General features: G+C 37.6%; 2 long non-coding RNA genes across 2 annotated transcripts; both read right to left on the bottom strand.

The window, feature by feature from the left end:
- Positions 1 to 261: 261 nt before the first annotated feature.
- Positions 262 to 19,354, bottom strand: LOC122653077. The gene is made up of 3 exons (XR_006331702.1): positions 19,248 to 19,354; positions 12,526 to 12,528; positions 262 to 272 (listed from the first exon to the last, which is right to left on the bottom strand). It is a non-coding gene; the product is annotated as an uncharacterized LOC122653077 (long non-coding RNA).
- Positions 1,843 to 12,310, bottom strand: LOC122653076. Its single transcript, XR_006331701.1, has 3 exons — positions 12,291 to 12,310; positions 12,020 to 12,044; positions 1,843 to 1,955 (listed from the first exon to the last, which is right to left on the bottom strand). It is a non-coding gene; the product is annotated as an uncharacterized LOC122653076 (long non-coding RNA).
- Positions 19,355 to 19,728: the final 374 nt, after the last annotated feature.

Here is a 19,728-nt window from a genome sequence, read left to right as displayed (position 1 = left end):
CCTAAGTATTTTGGACCATTTAAAGTTCTGCAGAAGATAGGTGCAGTGGCTTACAAACTCGACTTACCTCCGTATTCTAAGATCCATCCAGTTTTTCACATATCCGTCCTCAAGCCATTCAAAGGTATTGGCACTTCTAATCTTGTTCCTCTACCTCTACCCATGGATAGTTTCAACAATCAACCAGCCATTCAACCTCTGGCCATCATTGGCAAGCGAGTACTTCCACATGCCGCTGGGGATGTAGAACAATGGCTGATTCAGTGGTAGCACTTACCACTTGAGGAGGCTTCCTGGGAAGATGCAATTGAATTTCAGTCCTTATATCCTCACCTACACCTTGAGGACAAGGTGTTTTCTGATGGGGTAGGCATTGATACATGCATAACTAATGAGGCTATTGATCAAGACCAGCAACTACAGAATTCTTATGAGACACGTATGCAGCAGGAAGACTTTGGAAGCAGACCAATAAGACAAAAGAATAAGCCCAGCTGGCTTAAAGGGTTCCAGCTGTAAAGAAGTGGAACAAGACTTTAAGGTCTATAAATAAACCTTGTAAATTGGGGGGAAAAAGAGAGTATTTGGACATTAATGTTTTCTTCTTCATTCGTAGGAATTCTTGTCTCAGCAAAATTTTAGGTTTACTTCCTTGTAATAGCAATAGTCTCAGTGCTCCTTTCTTTTTCCTAAATCACTTCTCCTCTCTATCTCTACTCTCTGTTTTCACTCCCTTCCTTTTTTTCTCTCTATCTTTCTCTCTTACATCCTCTGTCACGCCTCTGTTCTAGTGTACTCTCCCTCTCTGCTCCTGTTTTCTCTCCTTTCTCTCTCGGTTTTCACTCTGCCTCACTGACCCTCCTCTCTTTCTGGGTCTTTTCTTTTTTTTGGAGAATCCCCTGGTGAATGATGGCTATCCTCCCTCACCAAACATTCCCTTCTTTTCTTTTTAAAGCCCCTATGTAGGGTTTAGGCTTTTACTGTTTTACCCTTTTCCTAACCTAGGAATAGGTTTTATCTCTTTTCACTTCCCACTTTACCCCTTCCCTCTTTTAGGTTTAGAGATATTTAAATAGCTTTCCTATTTTACCCCCCTCCCCTTAGGTTTTATTCTTCTTTTGTTTTCCTTTTTTACCCTCCCCTTTTCATTTAGTTCCCTTTGGATGCCATGTGGCATCTCCTTATGGACTTGGCACCAATGGGCTTTTCCATGGGCCAAGTCCACACACTCTCTTCATTACTTTTCTTTTGGGTTTTGAATGGGCCAAGTCCAAGCATCTTTCTTATCTTTGCCATGTCTGAGACAGAAGCCGCCGGTCCTCCACATGTCGTCATCGCCAGGAGGGTGACAAAAATAAGGTGTCTACACCTGGTTATTGGTTCTAGTTGGTCTCCTACCAATCTAGAATTACATTATTCTCCTTTGTAGCTCCACACAAAAAATGGTAAAGGCTAAAGAGAAGGTAGTACTTCATGAAAATAGGTCGTGATATGTGAAACAAAGATAGTAAAAGAAAATATATATAGTTGACATTTTATATTTATTAAATTCATTTAAGTTAATGAACATGTATATATAATAACTTCAAACCTAAGATGATTGTTATAGGAACTCATAATTGCATCTTCATCATTAGAACTTTCGTAGGTGTAAATAAGCGATTGTAAAAGAAGAGGCAAATAGGCAATGACAGCCCACCAGGAGGGGGGGTGAGGGAGGATGTCCCATATTGTTGCCAGCCATTCTCTTACGGGGTTTGCCCTTAGTCTCTTCGATATCAACATAATCTATCATTACCAGTTACCCATACTCATACATACACAAAGAGAGAAGAGCCAGTACCTGGAAGGGCCAGTATTTCAGAAGTTCCAGAAGCTTGATCTTGTCGAGTTGAACTAACTTGACTAGTCGGCTGGGTTGGCAAGTTTCTGACTGCTCCATATTCAGCGTGCATCTTTCATTGAACCATACATATTGTCAGAAGGCATAATGCTGTTGTCATTAAAAAGAAACAGTTTGAAATAAGAAAAATTATGATAGAGCTATTACTACCTGCAACCCCCAAAAGAGTTGTAATAAATATACAGTACTAGAGATTTTTTTTCCAGGACAACTTTCTGTCGTCGGGAATTCAAACTACATAAGTAAATTGAGAAATCAAATACCGCAATCATATTTGGTAACTTAGGCTCCATTTGGCAACACTCTAGCAAGTGTTTCTAGTGTTTTTCTGTTCTGCATGGGTCGAAAAAGGGTGGAAACACGTTTGAATGTCCAAATCATTTTTCTACTCTCCTAGAACTCTCCTAGAGTGAATCGGGCATCTGGAGTAGAAAAGAAACAGAAAAAAAATTGCTTCTTTGTTCACAAAACACTTTCTGAAGAATCGCAAGAAATAAAAAAGATTTGGGACTCATGGCACGTCTGGGATCCATACTTGTCCTTGAACCCTCTAATACTACAAACGTCACTCCTCTCCCATTCTCTCTCTTTCTCCGACCTTCCTCTCTAATGTCGTTGCCGGTCATCTCTCTCAAAGTTGTTGTCGATCACCGGCCGGCGACTTAGTCTTCTCTCCCTTAGAGGCAGGTACGGGTTTGCGTGCCACCATCTACCTGCACCTCCCTGTGGCGCACACAGCTGCTGGCCACACCCCTGTGGGGCACGATCTCCCTCTGCCGGGATTCCCATGATGCATGCAGCCCTTGGCCACGCCTGCCTTGGCACATGCGGCCTGTGGTCGTGCCCTTGTGGTGTGTGTTGTTGCCCTTCAAGGCGGCACTTATTCAAGACAAAAAAAAAATTAGGGTTTTGTTGTTTGAAGAAAGGAGATGATGAGAAGATGAGTGAAGGGATCCTCTCTTCACCGACATTCTTAATTTTATGAGCTAGGTAGTTAAAAAGTGTTTTTTATGCATAAGCCTATAAGGATATTAAATTGGACCTCTAAAAATTCTGTTTATGTTAAAATTAAAGTAAACCTATGTTTTACCACATGTATTATACATTGATGTTAAAAAGATGGTTTACTTAGTGACATGAACATAGATGCTAAAAAGATAGCACGATCTCCCTTTGTTGCGGTTCCCATGATGCATGCAGCTATTGATCGTGCCTGCCTGTGGTCGTGCCCTTGTGGTGTGTGTGGCCCTTCAAGGCGGCACTTGTTCAAACCAAAAAAAAATTAGGGTTTTGTTGTTTAAAAGAAGGAGATGACCATTGGAGAAGATGAGTGAAAGGATCCTCTCTTCACCCACATTCTTAATTTTATGGGCTGGATATTTAAAAAATGTTTTTTTATACATAAGCCTATAAGGATATTAAATTGGAGCTGTAAAAATTAGAGTGAACCTATGTTTTACCACATTTATTATACATTGATGTTAAAAAAGATGGTCTACTTAGTGACATAAACATTATTTTTGGTACTTTGGGATTTTATAAATCCAAATACACCATGCTCTATTTTTTAGATGTACATAAGACTTGTATTGTGTCTTGACATGAGATGTCATTATTAAACATATATCAAAAGTTAGTTTATGCACATGTGTTTTTGTAACTGTTACTTTTTGCATATATTGAAATTAAATTGTGAGGATCATGTACATTATGATGACTATGGTTATGGGATACAAAATTGTAATCATGAGATGCATTATGTGAATGATATGACATGCATGTGGTGATGTATATAGTTTTTTTTTTCCCTGCTTTCTCTCTCTTCCCTCTCTCTTTTTGTAAAGGATGTAATTCCCCTTAGGCAGCCCAAGTAGTGGGTTGGTTTTCTGAGTTTTCTTTATTTAAAGAGGTTGTAATTAATAGAATTAGCTTTTAAATTTATTTGATCATGATGAGATCGTGATCGTGGATCAAAGTCTTTTTAATGGTAATGATCGAGAGAAGACTGAAGGAGTTGGTTGCTTTCTTCAAGTGATCAAGACCTTTTATTTTAAATTATTTCCCTATAAGGGTGCTTTACCGGGATTAACTAGTAAAAGGCCTAAAGCCGGAAGTGATTCTAGAAACCAATCTCGTTCCAAGAAAGGATCTCAATATCGTATTTGTCTAGAAGAAAAACAAAAATTGCATTTTCATTATGGTCTGACAGAGCGACAATTACTTAAATACGTTCGTATTGCTGGAAAAGCAAAAGGGTCAACTAGTCAGATTTTACTACAATTACTTGAAATGCATTTGGATAACATCTTTTTTCGATTGGGTATGGCTTCGACCATTCCCAGAACGTCTTATAGTGGATGTAATTTATTTTCATTTGCATTATCGCATAATTAATGTCGTGTGCAAATGACAATTGGGGCTATACTCCCGCCCATCTTGCAAACAAAGTAAATTTGCATTAGATGCAAACTCCTGTTGATTGTAGATGCAATTCTATAACCACTAGTTCTTTTATTTCATGTGATGGATGGATATATGGATGGCTGTATAATGGTGGTATATGTATGCGTTCTTGTTTCACTTTTATTAAAGCAAGTGTGATGTGGAAAACCCTAACTGGTGGGATCCCCGTGGCCTCCCTTAGTCGTGGGTGTAGAGGTCCTATTGACCTACTCTTGCAGATATCGATAGGATAATGCTTCAATAGTTTAAACTTTAAAGGAATGGTCTGCAATCATCTCCTATGTTATAGGTAGAGGATATGGTTAATGGGAGATATATTACAATAGTGGACATCAGACCCACGATGTCATAATTCATTCCGAGACAAAGGATATACAATTGGCTTGAGTGTGTGTCAGCTGATAGGAATGGGTATGACACTCAAGTGGCTTAAATTTATTGGAAGCCTTCGTGATGGACAGAAAAGTCCGCTCAGCAAACATACATGTGATGAACTCCGTTCGGCTAAGTAATGTACATAAGAATTTATTTTTTCCAATACACACCTCAAAGCTTAGAGGGAAGATTAGGGTATGGGTACCAATTGATTTAGGATTTGCCCCTTCCTTTTAATGGTTTTAGATCACGCTAATTTATTATTTTGTACATCATGTAAATATACTATCATGTCAACCCAAATCAACTACCCTACCCTCCATAAAAACCAAATTTTGACCGGCATTAATTATGTTGACTGGAGGATGAACATTAAGTTACTCCTAACCGTCAAAGGTCTATTGTCTGTCATTGCGCAAGATGAGCCAGAATTCCATGAAACTTAAAAGAAGCCTATGAGTTGTTTCATCAAAATAACTTTAAGACCAAACTCCTAGTTTTGAGTTCTATTAATAACACCATTACTAATTCTGTTAAGAATCTAACCTTAGCCAAGGACATGATGGAGGAGTTAGAAGAGTTGCATCATCAGCTAGTCACTCTCCTCCATAGCACTAAGATGACTCCAGGGATTGACCATGTCATGAAATCGAGGAATTTATTCCAAGAACTGAAACCCTAGCAATATCTTTTAAACTGAATTATAAGACAGATGTTATACTCTACTCTCTCCCTCAGAATATCTACGAATTTTTTGATGTGAATTACAATAAGAACAAAATCTACGTAAAACTTCTAGAGTTTGACAACATATTGCAAGAGGTAGAGACAACATTAAAGAAACAGAAGGTGGAGGTCTTAATGACAGAAAAAAAACTTCCTTCCTCTAAGCCTAAGGGTAAAAAGAAAAAGACCAACAAGGGTAAGACCCTTAAGGTGGTAAACCAAAGAGTTCAGAAGGGCAAAAAACCTAAAAAGGGGCTTTATTTTTATTGCAAAAAGGACAAACATTGGAAGAGGAACTGTCTTGCTTACCTGGCATCTTTGAAGAAGCCGCCGAAAGAATGTATTTATGAAACCTTTGTCCTATATGAATCTAATTTGTCAAAAGAACCATCTAATTCGTGGTTGATGGACTCTGGTTCTACCACTCATATTTGCAATATAATGCAAGGGTTCAAGCTGGTAAGGATGAGGTTTGTCTTAGACTTTCAGGATGGGTACCGGAGCTGAGGCCGCTGCAAAGACCATTGGAAATTTTAGTTTGTACTGTGATAAAACAGTTAGTTGTGAGAGATTATTTTTTTGTTCCTACTTTTATGAGAAATATTGTTTCCGTTTCAAAGCTAGTTATGGATAGATATACTTTTTGATTTGGAACTAAGTTATCTATTCAGTTGAATGGTTCTTTTATTACTATTGGCTTCTTAGATAACGGATTAAATCTCTTAAAATCTGTCTTTAAACAAAATGAAATCTCTAGTATGCCTTTAAAAACAAAATCAGCTCAAGATAATTGTACTTATCTTTGATACCTTAGGTCAGGTCATATTGGAGTAGAAAAGATAAATAGATTAGTAAAGGATGGACCTTTAGATAGTCTAGAGGTAAAATCTTATCCAACCTATAAAATCCTATTTATAAGGAAAAATGACCAAGAAACCTTTTCCTAACAAGGACAAGAGCATGGTTTAAAGTATCGGTATGTATCATATCATATTGGCCGATAGGTATCGATATCCGCTGGTACAGATATGATACATACCGACACGTCTCTTTTTTTTTTTTTAAATGGACTGTCTTGGATTGTATCGATATGTATCAATCGATATGGGACGATACAATACGATATGACCACGGAAAAAGAACTCACTAGATCTCGACGAGTTTCTTGCTTTTTGAGGTGGTCAAGACGAGAAGCTAGGCGAGTTCAAAAAATACACCATCTTGAGCAAAATCTCGATCGAGTCGAGATCTCGACCCGATCCAGATTTCAACCCTTTTTTTTCCCCTGTGAGCTGTTGCTGTCTCATTTTGCACATGGATTTCAGCCTCATCATGACTATGATTATGGCCAGAAGAGCACCGGTTCCGACTATAGTAGCTATGGTCAATTTGGGCAGTCAGCACTTGAATTTGACAATCAAAGCACTGGGCCAAGTTTTGTGGATATATTCCCAGTCCCAAACCAGCCATACCCATACATGCCTCAGTATGATAATAGCAGTGGATCTCATGCCTCATGGCAACCGACTCTTCTATACCCTAAGATAGGGGACTTTGAATATGTTGATGATAACACTTATATAAGTACTGTGGCAAACTATGTGCAACACTACAGCAACATTATAACATGGGAAGAATATGTGGACCAAATCGTACTGAATGAGTGAATGCAGCACATTTTATGGGATGATAGATCATAGATGTAATATGTTAAACAAATTGATGTATTGTACATTAACATTTCTAATGCTTATTTAAATTGTTTTACATTAATTGAATGCTTTGATTGTTTTCTATTACTAAATTATGTGTAGAATAGAGTATTGTAGTACGTCATTGCCTACCAACCTAGGGTCCGAAGTAAAACTCCTATTTGGACTTTGTTTTTGCAAAATCTGATAATGCTATTGTGTTTAAATGGCCTAAAATAGGCTGAGTCCCAAGTTTCAGCCCCAAAATAGGTCTAAAACCCATCGAAACCACCCATTGAGTTGGAAAAATAATTTTACCCCAACCCAACTCGCTATGGATACGACCGATACATATTGATACGTTCAGTAAAGGGTTATGTGGGTGCTTTAATACATAATTACATATTGATATGTATTGATATGCATCGACCAATACGACTTGATACATATCGATACGTATCAATACCATTGATATATTCCATAAAAAAGCCGTATTCACTCATACAATCAATGCAACTCATATTCTAACAGAAAATGAAGGAAAACTCTCAACCAAGAGATTAAAATCTTACATTTAATCTTGATTTTTCATACTTTTGGACTAAAAAATGAATCAAGGAGTGCTACAACATCATCCTTTGCATCATCCAATACTCTTCAAGGCTATAGACGATTACAACATATAAGAAACATCATCTTTTATAATAATTTCAATTTAAGGCACTTGTTTGGTTATAATTATTCACTATTTTAGCATTTATACATGATATATGTTATATATTGCTTGTTTATATTGTTTTTGTGTCCAAAAGTGTATTTCCATGTGTATTTTAAACATTTTCATGCGTTTATACATCGTTACGATACGTCTCTTAAAATTGCCCGACCGATACAATTCCCGATACCGATACTTTAAACCTTGGGTAAAAGAGCCAAAATTTTGTTAGAATTAATACATTCCGATGTATGTGGACCCATCAATGTTCAAGCGAGAAATGGATACAAATATTTCGTAACTTTCATTGATAATTACTCTCGATATGGATACATATACTAAATGCTCCGCAAATCGAAAACCTTTGAAAAGTTCAAAGAATTCCGAGCTGAGCTTGAGAAGCAATTGGGTGACTGTATCAAGTGCCTCGGATCAAATCGAGGAGAGTACTTATCAGATGAATTTGGGGACTATTTGGAGGAAGATGGGATTATATTTCAGTTGACTGCCCTAAGAACACCTCAACAAAATGGCATTCATAGAGACGAAACCGAACACTATTAGATATGGTTCGGTCCATTCTTAGCTATTCAAAACTACCTTTATCATTTTGGGGTTTTGCCTTGGAGACCGCCATCTAAATCCTGAAAAAAGTTCCAACAAAGTCTGTATCCAAAACACCCTTTGAGTTATGGTATGGGCACAAGCCTAGTCTACAACATATTAGGGTGTGGGGTTGTATTGCACATGTTCGAAAGTAGCAAACAAACAAGTGAAAATCTTGTACATATAGATGTTACTTTCTAAGATACCCTAAAACTACTATTGGTTTTTATTTTTATAACCTTGTTGATCAAAAGGTTATAGTGAGTGAACATGCAAAATTTCTTCAAGATGAAATGTTTCATGTAATCAAATCCAGTGGTCATAAAAGAGGTGTATAATGACCAAAAACCTTCTGCACCTATAGTACCTCTTGTTGACATACCCACTTAAGGAACAACCCTAAAAGTCTCAACATAGTGGGAGGACCATTAGGCCTCCAGCTCGTTTGACTCTTACTACAGAAGATTAGAAAGTGGAAGAGTTCCACATGGTGTCTGACTCTTCAAACATAGATCCCCATACTTACTATGAGGCTCTAAAGAATGTTGATTCTGTCAAATGGTTGGAAGCTCTGCATACTGAGATTGATTTCATGCATTCTAACCATGTCTGAACTCTAGAGGATCCACCTCAAGGCGTTAATCCCATAGGATGCAAGTGGATCTTCAAAAGGAAGAAAGGCGTGGATGGTAGCGTAGAATGTTTCAAAGCAAGACTGGTGGCCAAGGGATACACTCAAAAAGAGGGTATAAACTATGACGAGACCTCAATAGTATCGATGATTAAATCCATCAAGATTTTAATATCGATTGTTGAACACTATGATTATGAGATATGGTAAATGGATACACAGACTGCTTTCCTCAATGAACATTTAGATGAGGTCATATATATGCATCTGCCAAAAGGTTTTCTTTCCCCAGGGAAATAAACAAAGTGTGTAGACTATTAAGGTCCATTTATGGACTCAATCAAGTTTCCTGGAGCTAGAACATCCATTTTGATCAAATTGTCAAAAAGTTTGAGTTTGAACAAAACATAGATGATCAATGCGTTTATAAGATAGTCAGTGGGAGTAGCATCTGCTTTCTTGTCCTCTATATGGATGATATTTTATTCATTGGGAATAATGTGGGTTTACTTTCAATTGTAACAGTGTGATAATTCGAGATGTTCTCAATGAGAGATCTTGGTGAAGCCAATCACATCCTAGGGATAAAACTTGTAAGAAATCACAAGAATAGGATGTTAGGCTTATCACAATCCACTTATATTCACAGAGTGTTGGATAAGTTCAACATGTAGGATTCCAAGAGGAAATGTTCCTCTCAAACATGGAATCACTCTTAAGTTACAATGCCCTCAAACTATTGAGGACATTGAGGCTATGAAGAAAATCCCTTATGCTTCAGTTGTAGAGAGTCTCATGTATGACATGTGTACTAAACAATACATTTGTCATATAGTAGGGATTATGAACTGTTATCAATCCAATCCAGGACAAGAACATTGGACTCCTATCAAGGGGATCCTCAAGTATTTAAGGAGGATTAAAGATTACTTCCTAGTTTATGGTTGTGATCAGTTGTCAATTGCGGGTTACAAAGACTCATATTTTCAAATTAACAAAGATGACAGAAAGTCCACATCTGGTATGATTTTTTTGATGGGTGGTGGAGCTATAATTTGAAAGAGCGCCCAACAGAAGTTAACAATCGATTCCACAATTGAAGCTATGTACCTAGCAGCTAGTAAAGTGGCCAAGGAAGGGGTCTAGCTCAAGAAATTTTTGACAGACCTAGGGGTGGTCCCTAAGCTCGTTGGGCATCCCATTTCGTTGTTTTGTGACAACATGAGAGCTATACCACAAGCAAAGGAACCCAGAGCTCATCAAAGGAACAAGCATGTGGAGCGGAAGTATCACTTAATTCGTGAAATTAGACTTGATGATGTAACCATAGCTAAGGTTGACTCTGCATAGAATCTATCTGATCCCTTAACAAGGGGTTTATCGCCTATTGTTTTTGATAAACATGTTCAGAACATGGACATAAGGTTTATATGGGAGATTGTCTTAGATGTACAAACTTGGTTATTTAATTTAAATTGTTTAATTTATTTTGATGAGCATTATTATATATTTCGAGTTCAATGTGTCCATAGGCTTGTCAACCTAAGACTATTCACCTCTAGGGACAAATTTTAACACTCTGTCCATATGGTGGTCATACTGTGTGCATTTAGGAATGTTGATTTCAAGACACAAGTTTGAGCGTACAAATAATGTGTACATTGAACTAGACCACTCGAGAATTTCAAATGTAGTGTATTATCAGTTTATAAAGAAAATGAACCTCTTAAGTAGTTTATGATTAGTCCCTAGACATAAGGGGTCCTTTTCGATGCAGTTACGCATTGTGTGTTTTGATGTACCAAAGGTTGATGTCTCGTTGACTATATATTGGTGCACTAGATTCGCAGTACTTGATTGTACTCAAAAGAAATGGCCAACATGGGATCCATTGCCCATTCTTTTGGTAAAATATCGAAGAGAGAGATTTTCTGTATTAGATTGGACTTAAATCCGGATCTGGTAGCATTTATATATATAAAGCTGGCATCTATTTTCTCAAACTGGTTGAAAATATTTTCTTCTTGGTCCAAATAGGTTGATAAAATCTCTGAAATGACTTTTTGGTTCATTAGGAATTTGACAGTATTTTACACACACCCTATAGTAAATCATGCGATATGTCCAGTGGGGGATTTATGCATGCATTTACCACTCTCTTTGAGTATTGATTGTCACGTCTACTGAGCAGCACCTGTCTTGGTTAACCATGTATTTAGAATATAGTATACTTAAGATACATGGCATGCTGAGTGGAATCCCAATAGGATCCTACCCTTTCCTTTAAGTTCAACCCATATGTGTGAAGCTGTGGATCATGAATTCTTTTCATGATATAATATTTGAATCCTCATATGAGAGAAGATCTCATATTAGGATGGAGGAGATTGTTAGGAAAAGAATGTTGATTCCTAATAGGAAAGGCCTGGGGTAGTTTTGAAAATTACCTAAACACTATGTGCAAGAGTTTCACAATATATATATATATATATATATATATATATATATATATATATATATATATATATATATATACACACATTGTGAAACCCTAACAGATATAAGTTTTGCTCTCTCTCTCTCTCCCCTCTCTACTGGTTTGAGTGTGTGATTAGGGTTTTAGAGAAAATCTGATTGATCGTGGAGGAGTTTGCATTGAAAGGAATGCAAAACTGTACATGTTCATGGAACTCACTGTGAAAAGGCTAGGATCATGTGTAGGCTATGCACCTATGATATTTCAGGAAATGATCAAAACGCTAGGTTTTCATTGGTTTCTCCCTCCACTTGCTTTGATCCGTTTCGTTTTCATGGGATATCCATCATATACATTATTTTTAGAACAAGTTATTTGGCATGAATTAAATTTGAAACAAATGACGGAATAAATTATTTAAAATATCATTGACCTTGTAGCTGATCCGTATCTTCTTGCTGGAATAAAGGAAAAAGCCAGTCAAGAAGGGTAAATATTACATCAGTACTTCAATTATACTAATTACTGAAACTTAAAATATGCTGAAACAGAAAAAGAGGGGGGGGGGGGGGGTGACGCTGAGAACAAGACCGAGACAGCGAGCCCGTAAAATCAAATTCAAGGAAAACATCCGGTGAACTATGGACTGGAACTATGACTTCGATATGCATTTAGATAATTAAAAGAATCAAAGGAAACAATACCTTTCAGGATCAAAGGCCGCGTGTTGGCCATGGATAGGAGAGAAGAGGTCGAGAGCTCTTTTCAGGGACTTGAAACTTAGCTTCTTGAGAGACTACGGTTCTACTGGCTCCATATCTAATGTTGGGCCAAGCATCTCTCTCTCTCTCCCACTCTTAGTCGCAACTTAATTTCACATACTCCCTGCGGTGCTCTCTAAACCCTCTCTCACCCTCTTTAATCGCGACTGAATTACACACGCTCCCTGCGTCGCCCTCCAAGCCTCATTCTCTCTCGTTGTTTTTATATCAGGACCGCCGATATTGGATGTATATTCCCTTTTTTAAGCTCTTGGTTTGGAACTTTGGATTGTATTCTGACTCTTTTTGGTATCGTTTTTATTCTTGTTTATGACCTATTTAAAGAAAATGAGTAATGAAAATAGCTTTTTTTACTGAAAATTATAAATCGGTGATGGGCGTAAGGCCCAGCTGGTCCGCCCACATGGGGCAGGCCGGCTGAACCAAAGACAAGAGAGAGAGAGGGATGGTCACATTAGTGACCGATCCCTCCTCTGATTGGCTTATCCCAGGGTTTTAGCCTATATATAGATATAAGGCATAAAACCTAAGTGTGCATTAATTAATTAGATCTCTCCCTCCCTTTCAAGTTCTGCGTTTCTTAGGGTTTCCATCGTTGCCTTGGGTTTTGTGGTGTGGAGTTCTTCTTCGTGGAGAAACCTTTCGAAATTGTTCGTGATCGTGATCTGCTCATAACTACAAGCCGCATTCGATCATCCCTTCCGCTGCGATTCTATTCAGTTCAGGTAATCCCTAAACCTTTGTGATTAATGGAATGCTAATATGCTAACAGTGGCATCAGAGCCGGTTAGGGCTTGTTGTTTGCATTTGTTTCTCTTCCCCTTCACCTATCGATCGATCCTCCTTGGCAGCAGCCATGGCGCACGGCTATTGTTGCTGCCATGTGCAAGGTGCGCTGGAGTCGATTGCAGGTGTTTTTTTTTTATTTCAAAGGGAAAAAAAGGTTAAGAGTGGGCAGCGGCCATGCTCGGCGTTCCATGACTATTTTTTTTTAACCTGGCTATACATGGTTAAAAAAAAAAAAAAAGAGATGAAAGGGGGCAGCAGCCATGTTCGGCAGCGGCCAAGCACGGCTGCTGCAATAGGTATGAAAGTGAAGAGGAAGAGGAAAAAGAAGATTAAAAAAAAAGGGTTTTAATGGAAGATGTGAAGTGTAATTATGATTGTTTTTTTTTTTTAAAAAATAATGATTGCATTATGATTTGTTTGGTATAAAAAAAAATCATGATTGATTTTCTTAAATCCCTTCTTTTTCACCCTCTGCCGGCCATAACAAACCAAAAAAAAAAAAAAAAAGGAGGAAGAAGTTGCTGCAGCAGCACGTTACAATCGAAAGAAGAGAAGAAAGAGAGAAAGAAGGAAAAAAAAAAAACATATTCTTTTGTTTGTTTTATTTCAGTTGTAAAGCACTGCATATATGTTTGTTTTTTTGTTATAACTATATGCATAATATGGGGTTTTGGTCCTAACAAAATGCATATGATATGGTCTTAACTACATGCATGTGGTATGTTTTTTTTATTATATACATATGCTTTATTTTTGTTATGCATGCATTGGGGTTTGTCAATGATAGCTTATTATGTGGTTTCTTTATTGAAGAATATCTTGTATTAGTGATTTGTTCTTGTGGCCCCTAACAAATTTTATGGATCTCCATTGTAGGGTTTCTCATTTTTGGCTGTATTTTATTTATGTCATGTGCACCCCCAATTAGTGAGAAATCATTTTGTGAGATCCATGGGAGAAAAATGGGAGATAGGGTGTTGCCCCAAATCGTCCCATATTTTTCCCATGTGTATTGGAGAACGCCCAAGGCCACTTTATTAATAAAGAAACTTATGATTCCCCCCATTGCAGTACAGACCTGTTTGACGCTGCCGTTAGGGTATCGCTGTCAAACATCCCATCCCATCCAACCATGTGTTTTATTATTATTTATTTCTCATGGGATGGTTTTGGTACTTGTCAAGTGATGTGCTTTTTGGATAGATGTGCGTTAGAGTTGGTATCTGGAAGTGATATAAAGTGCAGTGCTAGCCAGTAGTTTGCAGTAGGGATCTTGAATGTAAAGAGCCGGTTGTATTTTTAATAATTTTTTAGAAGCCATGTAATGGGAGCTACTGCACTACATATCACAACCCCATACCGACTCGGTATACCACTTCAAGTACTAAATTTAGGTCTCTTATGTGAGTCCCTTGCACACCCGTGTGTATGGCACATTAAACTGTGGTTAGGAGATTCTTGTTTTTCTCATACATTAGTTCGAAATCAGTTAAAGTTATACATCCCCAGACTCACACATTACCTGCTTAGCGAAGTTTTTGGTCTCACCGTGTGGGGAAGGATACCATTAATTTTAATTAGGGTTTCTTGAACGAATTTATGAATTTATGGATGTATACTAAATGTCCTCCCTTGCACATTATAGTGATGACCTCTAAGACTATTGTTGTCGACCTTAACCAAGGCAAAAAATTGGATGGTACCAACTATGACATGTGGCACCGAAAGGCCAAGTTCTTGCTTAATGAGCAAGATTACCTAGAACACCTGACCACTGAGATGGCCCTACCCGAAGTCGGTACTACCACCCGTCACCGTTAAGAAAAAAAGGCTTACTACAATTGGTTTAAGAGAGATCGTAGTGCATGCTTTCTTATGCTAAGTATGGTGCACTATGATCTTATTAGCCAGTATGAAAAGTGTGAGACTGTCAAGTCCATGTGGGACCCACTACAAGAAATTGGGTCTACGACGGCGTTTTTAAACGCCGCTATAGATCCCAAAAACGCCACTGTATCATTCAACGACGTTTCTACTTTGTGCCGTAGAAACGTCGGCGAAGGTACCGCCGTTTTTGTACAACGGCGTTTTTTGAGAGTGACTGTGTAAGTGCCTTTACCGCGGCGTTTTCTAATAAACGTCGTGGAAAATGTCCTACAACGACGTTTTTAAAAGTGCCGAGGTAGGCATTGAATTCCTAATTGTTGCGACGTTTGTAGCAAATGCCGGGGCTTAGTACACTAAAACGACGTTTATAAAAGCGCCGCTGTAGGCAATAATATTGAGGCATTTGTTAATAAACGCCGGTAAATGAGGCCTGGCTTTTTGTTTTTGCCGACGTTTTTAAAAACGCCGCTATAGGTGCTATTTTTTTTTTTAAAATTTAAGAATAGCTTCTGTATCTATTCCATTAACCTGTTTCAAATATAATAGATTCATTCTGCCACCTATTTCATATATAATGCATTCATCCATATTAATCTTTTCGACCACTTGTTTCATATAGAACACATAAATCCCACAAAATAATGATTTTACTAATGCCAAGATATATTGAACTATGTAAAATATCCATTAAACATAAAATAAAAACAGAGTCTAAAGTACTAAGGTTCCGATACTGCAAAAAGACAAGATCCCCTCCTACACAGAATCCATAGTTCTAAGGTTCCAATACTACAAAAAGATAAAAGATCCCCTCCTACACAAAATCCATAGTACTAAGGTTCTGATACTGCAAAAAGACCACAAAGAGACCCCCTTCTATAAAAAATTCATAACCCAATTAGCAAGTAAAATAATATTAGTTCATGGATCTCTGAAGCCACCAAAGTTATACTCCCAGTGAGGAAACCAAGCCCAAAAGTGAAATTCCAAGACCTGAACACCATCTCCATCCTACACAAAACCATCAAATAGCAATATAAACTAATTAGTAAGACTGAAGGTGACAAGAGGTATGCACAAGTACCAATAACAAAGTAAACAAAAAATTATAGGGACAGATAAACAATCCAATCAACCATCCTTCACTGGCTTGTATAAATAAAACCTCTTCACAGATCTTCACACTCAAGCCCACACTCAAAGCCTTGAATTGTGCAACTTTCCTAGATGTTCTTAACTGGATAATTAAAGCTTGTCTCAAGGAGAAGTAAGCATTAAAAAGTAGCATTACTTCCTACTGAAACCTTGGAATTGCTTACATAGAGACAAGAATCATGCTTCAATCAGAAAATGCTGAGAATACCCAAATGCCTAGCGATTTTAGATTCAATGAAAATCAAGGAAATAAATGCATTTACATACACATGCACACACATGCACACAAATACTGAAATACACAGAGAAAGCTGAACCGGAGGTCCAAAAAAACAAATCTAACACAGATCATACAATTTCAACCATCTTCTATCTTCTCGATCCTCTAATGCTATCAACAGTACTGGATTTTACAACACAACAATTACCCAGAATTCCAACACAGTCTATGGTCTCTTACTGTGCAGAAGCGATATTACTTCCCAAGAATGTCAAAACACTTCAAGTATCAAGTGGTCAAACACTTCATCCCATGTTCCATCAACTATCAACTATCAAGTGGTCAAACACTTCATCCCATGTTCCCAATCGTTGATTAATGCAATTTACACATGGGCATAAAATCTTCTCTCCTATGGGTACTTTGGAAAAAGCAAAGTTTAGGAAGCCATTTACACCAGCTTCATATATATCGCCCGCACGGAATCCACGATCCCGTGACTTATGAATCCAACTCTTATCCATATGATGGTACCCTAACTTTCTCAATAACCTATAAAAAAGAGAAGGCCTAAAACCAATCATAAATTGACTATCAACACAAGAAATCAAATCAGAAGCAGCTTTGGAAACTATCAAAATGTAGAATAACAGAACAACTCAGGCCTAAAACCTATGATAATTATAAGAATTAGACTGCATAAAAGATTCCATTCTGGCATCACTATTTCATGCTTCTATATGCATAAACACTATTTTTTTTTTTTTTACATATATGCCCATCAAATGTGCTAGTTGTACTCTTTCCCTCTCTCTGTCTCTCTGTCTCTCTCTCTCTCTCTCTCATATTCTCCCTAGCTCTCACTGTCTCTGTGTGGATATTTCTTTGAAGATTGATCCAATTTGTTTCCCATTTTGTCTCAAGAAGTGGATTAGCACCCCTTTAATCAGCACCCTACAACTGAAAAGGTATGGATCAACACCCCTTTGATACATCTTTTGTCTTAGGTTAATATTATATCTCAGATCTGAAACTGAAAACGATAAGTGCTCTTCTGTATGTAGTTTGGTTGCATAAATTGCTTGAATGGGTTTCCTTTTTTTTTTTTTCAATGAACTCATGGTAGAGAGTGGAGATTGTTTCAGTAGATTTTTGGGGAAAATTTGATTGCATAAATTCTCAAGCTAGCAGTTCTTTCTTGTGTTGTGTTCTCTGTTGCTGTTAATTGAAGGCTGTTTCCCCCCATCAAGTTAACTGCTGCCAAACCGCTGCTATTACGCAAGAAGACCTCCATCTGTGCTGCTGAAGTTCAAGCTCCGAACTCCAGCTTTCAGTCCACTCGAGCCCTGCTATAACCTGGGGTTTTTCTGCAAAAATCGATCCTCTATTGGTGTCTCTCCTAAGTTCTGTTCTGTACAAGATTTTGGGGTTTTATGCCACCCTTTAAGAGGGCTGCTCAAACTCAGTCTTGGCTCCTTTTGCCCACTACTGCTGCTACTTCTATTATTCTGCTGTGGGTATCAAACGTTTTCTCTATTCAGCCCTATTTTTCAGATTTTGGTTGATTACTTCTTCTAATTAAATCTTAGTCTGTTCTTCCTAAGTTTCCTAATAATGTTTAAATGAGTTTAAAAGGGAGGGTTGATCTGTTTAGCCTTTTTCAATATTTTCATATGTAGACTATCATAACCTATAAAGTATCAAGTAAAATTCCCCTTACCCAAAACAAAAAACAAGTAAGCTTCCCATTGATTGTTCACTATGTAAAACATGAAAAAGAAAAAGAAAGAGGAAAGTCTGAATGGTGGGTATCAACAGCCAACAATGAAACTTCAGCTGCTAAGTTGAACTTAAACAAATGACATTATGAACTAATCAACCAATCAAATTGACTTTGGTTTTCAGGAAACAAATAGAACATAAGATGAATCTAGCTCTTAGAACTCAATGAAATAAAATACAAGCAAATAGAGACTAATTAATATATGAAGCCACATAATAGGGATAAAATCAAATAGAGAACCAAACTAATTGGACGAGTTATATGAAATCCCTCTATAACCAAAGAAGGGGAATAGTTTCATTCATGATGGTTAATCAATGGGAACCCTTCCTTGCTTGACAAAATGACAGTATATATGAGAGAGTGTTAATTAGTTGTGGATGAAGAAGATGGGATCCTAAACATCCAAATAGATCACAAGGATCAGCTGATGACAGCTCTTTTACAAGTTGCAATGTAATATAAAGGATTCATAGTGACACTTGGAAAGGGGAAAATCAGTCAACTAAAACTCAGATTAAAGAACAGACTGCAAAATTTATAAACCCAATAGGAGATCAGTGTACACTATTAATTTCAGAACCAACAGAACATACAATAGCATGTACCGAATTCAGGGTTTTAGGTCTTAAAAGTGTAATCCTACTCGAAGTAGGACTCGATCAACTACTCAGCAGAAACATTATTTGAAAACAGAATCTGGAAGAGTGCAATATCCATAGAAGGTGTGGAGGTTACCTTTGTTTAACCCGTTAAGTTTTCTTCCAAGCAGTGCTGCTGCCGCCTCGCCTACCTTGGATTAGCTACTGAATTTTTGAGAAGCAGTAGCTATGCTTCCCTGCCGCGGTGCTGCCTTAGTGCCTCAATTCTTACTTTCCTTCGTTGCCGCGGTTTTCAGTTTTCTTCCTTGCCGCGCTGCTGCCTCAGTGCATCGTCCTTGTCTACCTTGGCTTTAGCATACCTCTCCTTTCCATCCTAAAGCTTCACGTCATGCTCGTTCTAAATGAGGGATGACCCATCACTATCATTGAAGTTTGATCAATACTAGAGTCACCCTCCTCAATATCCTCAACCAGTAACACACTTTGTCTTCCATAAGCACCCACATTTTTTTTATTCTAGGGAATTGCCTTAGGATTTCACTTTGTACATGGAAAAGGAATACATGTATGTAGAATATAATATTAGATATACACATTAGCTCATATAAATTTTGAGAGCATCTTCTCTCTTCATATCTCTTATTTGCTTGCTTCTAAAATTTGAAGTGCATACTCTACCTTTCAATAATTTATACTTTGTAATATAACATTAAGAACCATTAACTATCAATCTATCATAACATCGGCATCAGATACCCTTCCACTGCTTAGCTATTAGCAGAGAACTCCTTATCACAATCCGATCAGGTTGCATAACACCCACCAATAGGAGCATCCAATGTCAATAAATGTGTTGTAGGACAACACTCTAGGAACAGCAAGATGAGTGTATAACATTCTACACCAAACTTAATTGCTACACAG

Source organism: Telopea speciosissima, chromosome 2, assembly GCF_018873765.1.
Source record: "Telopea speciosissima isolate NSW1024214 ecotype Mountain lineage chromosome 2, Tspe_v1, whole genome shotgun sequence".
In the NCBI taxonomy this organism is placed as follows: Eukaryota; Viridiplantae; Streptophyta; class Magnoliopsida; order Proteales; family Proteaceae; genus Telopea; species Telopea speciosissima.
The sequence above is the reverse complement of the archived record's forward strand: the minus strand, read 5'-3'. Positions and strand labels throughout refer to the sequence as shown.